The sequence below is a fragment of the Triticum dicoccoides genome, chromosome 2A (assembly GCF_002162155.2).
Source record: "Triticum dicoccoides isolate Atlit2015 ecotype Zavitan chromosome 2A, WEW_v2.0, whole genome shotgun sequence".
NCBI classification, from domain to species: Eukaryota; Viridiplantae; Streptophyta; class Magnoliopsida; order Poales; family Poaceae; genus Triticum; species Triticum dicoccoides.
The window spans coordinates 355,261,943-355,272,520 of NC_041382.1; the positions used below are offsets into that span (position 1 = coordinate 355,261,943).

The window sequence follows — 10,578 nt, forward strand, 5'->3', positions numbered from 1 at the left end:
GTCTAACTAAAGAATTAAACACTCTTAAGTTAGCTCATGAAACTACCTTAGAGGATCATCGAGAGCTTTTAAAGACTCATGAGAAGCTATGCTTTGAAAAGCTCAATCTGGAGCAAGATCATGGGTTCTTAAAAGCAATCAATGATGATCTTCGTAAGAAAAGTTATCCTTACATTGCCAAGCATTTACTCTTGTTTACTTACATGCCACAAGTAAAATCTAGCAGAAAGAGCAAGAAATATTCTTCTTCTAATAGTAACAATAATCTTGTTAAATCCAATATTGCTTCTTCTAGTAGTTCTGTTGATTCCACTAATGATTCTCTTAGCCAAGTTACAATTGAGCAAGAAAATAGCTTATTGAAGGGAATTATAGAGAAAGGTGTTTACAAGAGCCTTGCCGGAAGTAAGCAATTTGAGGAAATTGTACGCAAGCAAGGAAGGCACCGGAAGAATCAAGGTGTTGGTTTTAAACACAAGTTCAATGCCAATGGAGTTGAGTTGGAGAAGATCAATACCCCAAGACAAAGTTTGTTCCTCAACAAGAGAAGTATGATCCCACTTATTTCAAGGGAACACAAGCTCAAGATGATCTTCCACCACAGGACCACAAAGCTAAATGGCAAGGACAAGCTTCAAGAAGAGATTGATGCATTTGAAGAAGCTTCAAAGTCCTTGGTCAAGTGGGTTCCCAAGACTACATCAAGTTCTACTTCATCAAGTACGACTACAACTCCAAGGATTCCCATCAAGATGATGTGGATCCCAAAGAAGAAGAACTAGAGAGTTCTTGAGGGTGACTCCACCAACATACTTCACTCATATTCATTTTGGCAAGGACAAGTGCAATCAACTTTGACATCTTGCACTAGTTCAAGGAGACACAAACCCTCTTGTTGGTAAGACTAGGGACCAGGTAACCTAATGCTTTCATGGACAACATCATTACATGTGAATTTCACACTATGTCTATGTATATCCTTGTGTGTTCCTTGTGGGACTAACCCATGTATGTATTGAAAGTGCAACTCACTCCAATGGATTTCTCCAAATGATCTACATCAACATTGAGCATCTACATCTTCAACACCTACATGAAGTCATCATCGACAAAACCCGAGGTTAGTTCATCCCTCTTAGGGGGGATATCACATCTAGGGGAGCTTTGCTCTAAGAATTGAGCTAAAGCAACTATAATGGTGTGAACACAACAATGCTTTATGTAAAAGTGGTAACCCCACTTATGATTAAAAGATTAGTATGACCTATGATCAAATGTTCTCATTTGACTCTTCAGTCAATATACTCATATATAGATGACCTAGTCATCGCTAATTGCTTGATAGATGCTAGAGTGTTTGTGCATGCTTTGCACATATTTCATTTGTTATTTTATTATGTGACATGTTGATTGCATATTTTTTCCCCATTCGAGGACATCCATTTGTTGTTTTGATTGTTTGGCTTTTCTTTTTGCCAAATGGATGGACAAGAATGCCTAAGTACTCCCTCTAGCTATATATGCTTTTCTCCTCTCAAAATCTATTCATGCTACATCACAAAGTTTGATCAAGTCAAATTCGGACCCTCCGGGTGAGGAGCACTCGGAGCCACCGATCTTTCAAGGGCTTAAACTTCCAAAACCTCTCAATGGTTCTCGGTCTGACTGATTCATTCCCTTCGGTCTAACCGAACTCATTGACTTGATCTAGGTTTTCACCTTGATGCAACCGATTAGAATAGTTCGGTCTCACCGAGTTGCAGTAGCCGCTTGTGATTCTGCATCTTGGTGCCACTGAGTCATTCCACTCGGTCACTCCGACAGTGACTGTGTATATATATCCACGGGTTGAAATTTGGATATTACTTCAGACCACCAACCGCGCATGCCCAGCTCTGCCGCCCCACCTGGTCTCCGGATCGTCTCCGTCGTTGCCAGCACCCTCTTGATACAAGTCTCTGCCGCCGTCAACAAGAATATTCGTCCTCATTGTCTCCATAGCGAGTTTGTCGCCGAGATAGGGTACGAACTCGACCCCTTTGTGTATTCCTTAACTCTGATTCCTTCACAAAGGTTAATGCCATGTTTCTAGCCATGATTGAGATCATTCTGTCCAACCAAAACTTCCTCTCGATTAGTTTTGAAGTAAAAAGTTAGGTTTAGGTTTCCGCTGAACTCATCCCGGACTGACCGATTTGAAATATTCGGTCTCACCGATTTAGCCCAGGTCATTGCACATGTACTACTCGGTCTAACTGAAGTGTACAAATCATTGTGACCGAGTTCACTTTCTCTGTGAAACCCTAGCATCTCAGAGTCAATGAATCGTGTCTCAGTCTGACCGAAATCACATGTTTAGACTCCAAAGTTGTTGCGGTGTCACCGAGTTTTTCATATCAGTAGCTCCGAAATGCTTTCTGTAGAAAACTAAAATTAAGTTTTTGAGTCAATCTTTGCCAAAATAGTTGTGCTTTGTGATGCTCATCTACTCTACCTATACCTATCTATTCACAAGGTCAGTGTTAGCCATGTCACACAATAGTGACAACCAGAACAGGTCAGGGGAGCATGCAAATGTCAGTGAGGGCACTAGTCCCTCAAATAGCAGCTATGATGAGGGTAGCAGAAGCACTCCAAACAATCCGCCTAAGGCTGCAACTAGGCATAGGAAGAAGAGAACCTCAGAATCTGAAGATGAGGACTTTTTGGTTGATGAGGAGGTCACTTCAAAGAAGAATGTGATCAAGAAGGAGCAAGCTGTTGCTGCTGCCATCAAGCCTGGCATGCACAAGAAGGCTCCTGCTCAGAGGAAGCCCATTTCAAAAGTCGGAGCCTCCACTCTTGAAACTATGAGATGAAAAGAGGAAGAGGCTTCTAGAGGAAAGAAAAGAAAAGAGAGAGTCAAGAAGACTATGGCCAGAGTAATTGGAAGATCTTTAATGATGAAAGGATCAGATGAGGATGATGAAGAGGAGGAAGAAGCTGTTGCACCTCCACCAAAGTCTCAGAAGCTTATGGGAGATGCTATCAAGTCTGGGGCTGCTCCACCTAAGCCCAAGACAGCTCCCAAGCCATCTCACAAGCTCAAGTTGCAAAGCCAATAACACCCAAGAGATCCACAAGAAACATCCCAGCTGTACAAAAGAACAAGGCCCAGTGCCTGAAGTTCAAGAGGATGAGGAGTAGCAAGTGCTCAGGAAGCTCAAACCAAAAATTCCAGATCATGATGACAATCATCCAATTTCTGAAGACATGAAAGTGAGAAAGGATGCAGGTCTCGAACTATGGAGATAGACAGACCCATATGCTGTGAGGAGAAGGACTGCTATGGATTACATATTTCACACCAAGGAGTGGCAAGACTTTTATGAAATAGGTCTTTTGGACAAGAAGCCCATAGTTAGTGACATGAGATGGGTTGTCTGGAAATTCATTGATGACAATGAAGATTACTTCCCTAGAGTTCATGAGAGCTTTAGAATGAATGGAGTTGACACTTTTGATGGTCAGAAGCTGACTAAATGGAATGATGAGATGGTGATGCAATTTTATTCAACTGCACATTTCTATCCAGATGGCAAGATAGTCTAGATGATAGAAGGCACAAGATACCAATCATCCATTGCTGAGTGGGCTAAGTTGATCAATGCCCCTGAAGAAGGTGAAGATGACACAGATGTTTATGCCAAGCCGATGAAAGATAATAACTCCATGGCTCATATGTACAAGGAAATTCCTGATGCTGCCTTGGACACTCGCAAGTTTGGCTCCATATACTATCTGTTGTCAGGGCTGCCCACAATAAACACCATACAAAGGCACACTCCGCTGCCCAAATCAAGAGATGACAGGATGATCAGATCTCATTGAATCAACTTGCTACATATGTTTGATGTGCTAGAGAAGTTGAAGGTGATGACCTTGATTGTTGAAACTATCAAGAGGATTGTTGTAGATAAGAAGAGGTCATGTGGATATGCCCCCACATTCAAATGCTCATCAGCTCCAAGATGGGAACAGGCACATATCTACTGATCAGATAGAACCTTCCCTTGAGGCCAGATTTTGAGGACAATGTTGTTTTCATGGATGCACCATATCCAACTTCTGTAGAGGCTTAGGAGAAGCGAGAGAAAGCAAAGGCAGCAAAGACTTCCAAGATACCAGATGTCTTAGCTGTAAATCTCAATACCAAGCAGGATCAGCTCAGCTATATGCTTGAGGTAACAATGAGAATAGAGAAAGGACTAGCCACACTGACTCGAAATCAAGAGAGCCTTGAGAGGATCTTGGAGACAAAGTTGCATGACTTAGATGTGAAGGGTACTGAGATTCAAACCTCAGTTGAGAAGATACAAGAAGACCTTGAGGATAGGAGTGATAGGTCAACTATGGATGCATGTCAGAGAGTGACAAGAGCATATAGGTCTACAGCTGTGCTAGTTCATGGAGACTCCAGAGCCACTGCTTCCACACCTGCTGCAACTAACACTGTTGTACCTCCAGTTGCAACTCCTCCAGCTCCTCAGACATCAGCAGATGCTTTTGCAGACGGAATCCTCTCCACGCCATCTATGCACACCGGATCCACCAACCAGAAGACCACTTCAGGAGCTCCCGGAGATCGTGCTTAGAGTGCCGCATAGCACTATGCATTTCAAGCTTTTTGGTAACTTGTTGCCAAAGGGGGAGAAAGTGTATAGATCATAAGCTTCGAGAGAGAGTGTGTATTTTGTTTTTGTTTGCCTCTCTTGCTACTTATCGTTTGATTGTTTGCTTGCTACAATATTTGTGCTTGTGTGTGAGATACTCTTATGATCATGTGGTTGATCATACTTTGCTTTAATGTGTGCTTGAATGGTGATATCTTAATACTTGTGTATGATCAATCATGTTTGCCTTGGTTATGAGTGCATGTTATTTATATTCTATCATTTGAGCGCTCCACCAAGATGTATGTGACATGGAAGAGTAACGCAAGATCGTAATCGATTGTGCATTTGCATTCAAAGCAAATTTAAAATAATGCAAGAATTTAGGGGGAGCGCTTGCTTATCACATACTTCTCAGAGTGATGATCTATTTCATTTATATTATCATTTGTCGAAGCTTTGATCTATATGTTGTCATCAATTACCAAAAAGGGGGAGACTGGAAGTGCAACTAATCCCCAGGTGGTTTTGGTAATTCATAACAACATATAGCTCATTAAACTAATATCCATTCAAGTTGAATATTTCAGAAAGTTCAATGATTGGCATGGCATGGACTAGAGATGTGGACCCCTCAAAATGCTAAGGACAAATATTGGCAAAAGGTCAAGACTCTTCATTTCTATTTTAGTGATACAAGATCACATTGAGTCCATAGGAAAAGCCAATACTATTAAAAGGGGATGAGGTGTTGCTTAATGGTCTACTTGCTCAAAATGCTTAGTGATATGCTCCAAAGCCCTCAACCACTTTCTCAATTCCAAATATGTCCTAAAACTAAAGTCAAACTCGGCCCCACCGATTTGATCTATCCGGCGCCACCGAGTTCCTTTGATGTAGCCATAACCGGAAACCCTAATCAGCTCGATCTCACCGATAGGGATTTCGGTCTCACCGAGATGGGATTGCAAAATCTCGGTTTCCCTTCGTAATATTTTGGTCTCACCGAAATTAGCGATCGGTCCCACCGAGGTCGCAATGCAAACTCTCTGTTTCCCTTTCGTAACGTTTCAGTCTTACCGAAAGGAGCGATCGGTCCCACCGAGTTTGCCTGACCAACTCTCTGTTTGCTCATTGCTGAAATCGGTCAAACTGAGTTCATGCACTCGGTCACACCGAGATGAGGTTTTTCCCTAACGCTAGCGCATCGGTCCCACCGAGTTGATCATGTCGGTCCCACCGAGAATCCTAACATTCATATTTTGAACTGAATCGGTCTCACCGAGTTCACCTATTCCATCTGACCGAGTTGGGTCAAATGTGTGTAATGGTTAGATTTTGTGTGGAGGCTATATATACCCCTCCACCCCCTTCTCTATTAAAGAGAGAGCCATCAGAATGTGCCTACACTTCCACTACTCATTTTCTGAGAGAGAACCACCTACTCATGTGTTGAGACCAAGATATTCCAATCCAAACACAAGAATCTTGATCTCTAGCCTTCCCCAAGTTGCTTTCCACTCAAATCATCTTTCCACCATATCCAAATCTGTGTGAGAGAGTTGAGTGTTGGGGATACTATCATTTCAAGCAAAAGAGAAAGGAGTCCATGATCAACACACCATCTATTACCTTTTGGAGAGTGGTGTCTCCTAGATTGGTTAGGTGTCACTTGGGAGCCTCCGTCAAGATTGTGGAGTTGAACCAAGGAGTTTGTAAGGGCAATGAGATCGCCTACTTCATGAAGATCTACCCAAGTGAGGCAAGTCCTTCGTGGGCGATGGCCATGGTGGGACAGACAAGGTTGCTTCTTCGTGGACCCTTCGTGGGTGAAGCCCTCCATGGACTCACGCAACCGTTACCCTTTTTGGGTTGACGTCTCCATCAATGTGGGCGTACGATAGCACCACCTATCGGAACCATGCCAAAAATCTCCGTGTCTACACTGCGTTTGCCTTCTCCAAACCCTTCCCTTTACCTTCATATGCAATCTTTTACTTTCCGCTACTATTCTCTACAATTGCATGTGTAGGTTGATTGCTTGACTTGTGCTAAGTTGCTAAAATGTGCCAAGAATTAAAATTGGGAAAAGGCTAGATTTTCATTTGGTCAAGTAGTCTAATCACCCCCCTATAGACCTACTTTCAATCCTACAAGTGTTATCAGAGCTTTGGTCTCCATTTGCCTTGATTTCCATAGTGTGACGCCCCCGATTCAATCGTACACTAATCATACACGCAAATGTGTACGATCAAGATCAAGGACTCACGGGAAGATATCACAACACAACTCTAGACAAAATTAAAAATAATAGAAGCTTTATATTACAAGCCAAGGCCTCGAGGGCTCGAGTACATCAGCTCGAAAACACAAGAGACAACGGAAGCAACAATATCTGAGTACAGACATAAGTTAGACAAGTTTGCCTTAAGAAGGCTAGCACAAGAGCAACATCGATCGAAAAGGCAAGGCCTCCTGCCTAGGAGCCTCCTAACTACTCCTAGTCGTCGGTGGCCTCCACGTAGTAGTAAGCGCCCTCGGGGTAGTAGTAGTTGTCGGTGGTGGCGTCTGGATCTGGGGCTCCACCATCTGGTTGCAACATCCAAGAAGAACGGAAAAAAGGGGAAAGAGGGGAGCAAAGCAACCGTGAGTACTCATCCAAAGTAGGATCTACACTACATATGCATCGGTGCCAATGAAATGGGTAGTATATGTGGAATGAACTGCAGAATGCCAGAAGAGAAGTGGAAAGCCTAGCCTATCGTAGACTAGCATCTTCAAGCAGCTCCAGGCATCTTGCAGCATTAGAAGAGATAAGAGTAGGATAAAGTAAAGTAGTACTAGTAGTGTATCAACCTCGGCCAGAGATCCTTTCTCGACTCCCTGTGAGAAAGCAATCCTAGAGCCATACTATCCATTTCTCATCTCAAGTATCCAGTTCTAGTTGTATCGATCGGGATACAACTCCAAGTGTCCATTACCGTAGGACAGACTATTGATAGATGTTTTCTTCCCTGCAAGAGTGCACCAACTTACCCACCACGCTCGATTAACTCCGGCCGGACCCACTTTCCTGGGTCATGCCCGGCCTCGGCCAAACAATATGCTGCAACCCGACCTAGGCTTAAAAGAGAGGTCAAGCACGCCGGACTAAATCTATGCCCCTAGGGGTCTTGGGCCATTGCCCCGGGAACTCCTGCACGTTGCGTGGGCGGCCGGTGAGCAGACCTAGCTACCTCCTTAAAAAGGCAGGAGCTTACCAGTCCAACCCGGCGCGCGCCGCTCACTCGCTGGCGTCTAATAAGCTTCGGCTGATGTATACGACGTAGAACACCCATACTATGCCCACGTGATGGTTAGTGCTATCAAGCCAGCGGCCCCTCGGATCAAATATCCAAGCCGTTAGTGTGTTGGTAGTGCGGTCACGAGCAGAGACTCACGAAAGATGTGACCCCGTCGCCCCGTCTCGAGTACTTGCAACAAGGGCTAAGAATGCCCGGCCACGCCTCGTAAGTATCTCACGGGCACCTTCCAAGTCAACCCGACTCCACATCACTCGCTATTAAGCTCGCGCGGGTACCCCTCAGGGCCGAACCGTCTTTAGTAACATGGTTCAGTGTAAAGTCATAGTAACCATAGTAACTGTGTGTCTAACACCAAGGGGAAAACCCGAGGAACCACCCCCGGTGAATTCCACTTGATGTAATCATCAAGGTGAACGTAAGAGGATCCACCCTCGAGGTTCACACTTGAGGGGTTGCACGACAGAGCCGTAACGGAAGTGGTTAAGGAGGAAATCACCCCCGATGACCACGACCGAATAGCTACACTACAAGGTTAACATCAGAAGTGCTGATGAGGTCGCACCCTCGGCACTCGATAGTAACCCAGTAGTGTCAAGCAACTAAAGGGAAAGTGATGTGCGGTGCCGGGGCGTGGTCTTCGATCCCGTTGATCGGGTCTTCTGATAATCCAGCGGGGCAGTCGGGACAAAGTGGGGGTCTTTGATGGGTCTCTACTGAGCCTATACTAAACAGTTTAGGATAAGCAGGTAGGTAACAACAACATGTTACAATAAACAGGCTATGCATCAGAATAGGAGCAAACAATAACAGTAGCAAAATCTAATGCAAGCATGAGAGAATGGAATGGGTGATGTGACACTCCAAAAAAAATTATTTAATTTTCAACAAAAACCTTGTTGGTTTTGAAGAAGGTCATTTAATCTCTTCCAAAGTTTTCTCTCTCAAAACTTTTTCCCTTGGCAAGGATTTTATTTTTTTGTATCTTCTTCAACTCTGGTGTTTGATTATTAAAAACCTTTCTTCTGATTGTTCCCTTCTCAAATATATTTTTGGAATTTATTTATTTTCTTTAAAAAGGAACCCTATGAGTTTTTGGGCTTCTCTTATTTTGAAACCACCCATGGTTTTACCATGTCTCTTGTGGTAAATCCTCCCAAAACCCCTCCCTCCACTTTGGGTCAATCCAAACTTTCTGTTCCAACAAGTCCAACCCATTTTTGGATTTTATTTCGTTTATTCTATTCCCCAAAACAATTCCGTCAATTATTTTAAGCCTAGATGATTTACAAAGGAAGTACCAAATTTCCTTTGAGTTTTGGTCTCAAACCAACTCCTCTGGATACGCTTTAGCACCCCCAACCTAGATCCATCGAGATCCACTCTTCTTCTTTTCAAAATTTTCAAGTTTCAACCTCTGCAAGTTTGGACCAGATTTGTCAAATTTGGTGAAATTCATATCTCCTCTTCTCCAAAAATTCTACCAAAATTCAGGCAGCCCCCAGATGCAATGAGAGGCCACCCCACCAAAAATCAGCTCAAGGAAAATTCCCCACATGCCAAAATCATTTCGTCGAACACTTGGCCGGCACTATTACCGTGCACTTTCAGAAAATTCAGAGTTTCAGAGAAATTCAATGTCGTTTTTCGTCAGAGTGTTGTCACCAATCAACAATGCGCCCTGGCGCGTTGCGCACGGCCTCTCCTCCCTAGCCAGAGCACCGCACGCCCTCTTGGACGGGTGCAGGTGTCGGTGGCGGCGAGCGTCACCGACGCCGGCAGCTTCTGCAGTGGCAGAGCCACACATGGCGGCCAGCGAGAGCCCGTGCCAACTCGCTACGCCGTCCGGCACCGCCCATCGCTCCCTTGCCCTCCGCGTGGCCTCATGCACGCCAGCGCACACCGCAGCACCATCGCCATGGCCCGGCAAGCACAGGGCGCGCCCTCTGCCGCTGATGGGCCCGCGCCGCCCCGTTCCGTCGAACCCACCCAAAGCGCCTAATCCAAACTCGTTTAGCGCCTAAACAGAACCAGAGGAACTCCACGTTGACGCCCAACTCCCTAAACTCCCCGACCAAGCTCTGCGCCGCCGTAACCATCGTCGGAGATCTCTGTTCACGGCCACCGCCTCGGATCGCCTATAAAAAGGGGCCCCGAGCTCGCTCTCGAGCACGCACCACCACTGCACCCCAACAGGACCCCGCCAAGCCACTAGGAGGACCTCGAGGAGGTCTCCTCCCCCCAACTCCGGCCGCCCCGATCTGCCTCGGCCACCAGCTCGATCCACTCCGGTGAGGCCATCCCCGCCGCCCAAACCTCGTCAGTAGTCTCCTCGAGCACCCAGTGATCTAACCCAGGCTTCAATTTCACCTCCGCAGCCCTCCTCGACGAGATCCAACTCCACCCGAGCCGTCGTCCGCCGGAGCAAGGACCGCCGTTGACGTGGTGCTCGCCGACGACCACCACCACCACCCACCGACGCGGAAGGACACGCTGAGCACGTAGGTACTCTCCGATCCTCCTAACTCGCCGTGGATCACCGCCGGCGACCACCACAGCTCTCGGGCGCCGACGAGCTCTGTTTCTTCCCCGTTTGAAATTTCAAACCTGACGGGTGGGACCCC

At 45.6% G+C, this 10,578-nt stretch overlaps 1 long non-coding RNA gene across 1 annotated transcript in view; it reads left to right on the plus strand.

Annotated features, from left to right (window-relative positions):
- Nucleotides 1-7,104: 7,104 nt before the first annotated feature.
- The window catches only part of LOC119359375, a 16,069-nt gene continuing 12,595 nt past the window's right edge, over nt 7,105-10,578 (plus strand). The window contains exon 1 of the long non-coding RNA XR_005172499.1: nt 7,105-7,244. This is a non-coding gene — a long non-coding RNA (uncharacterized LOC119359375). The remainder of the gene's footprint in view (nt 7,245-10,578) is intronic.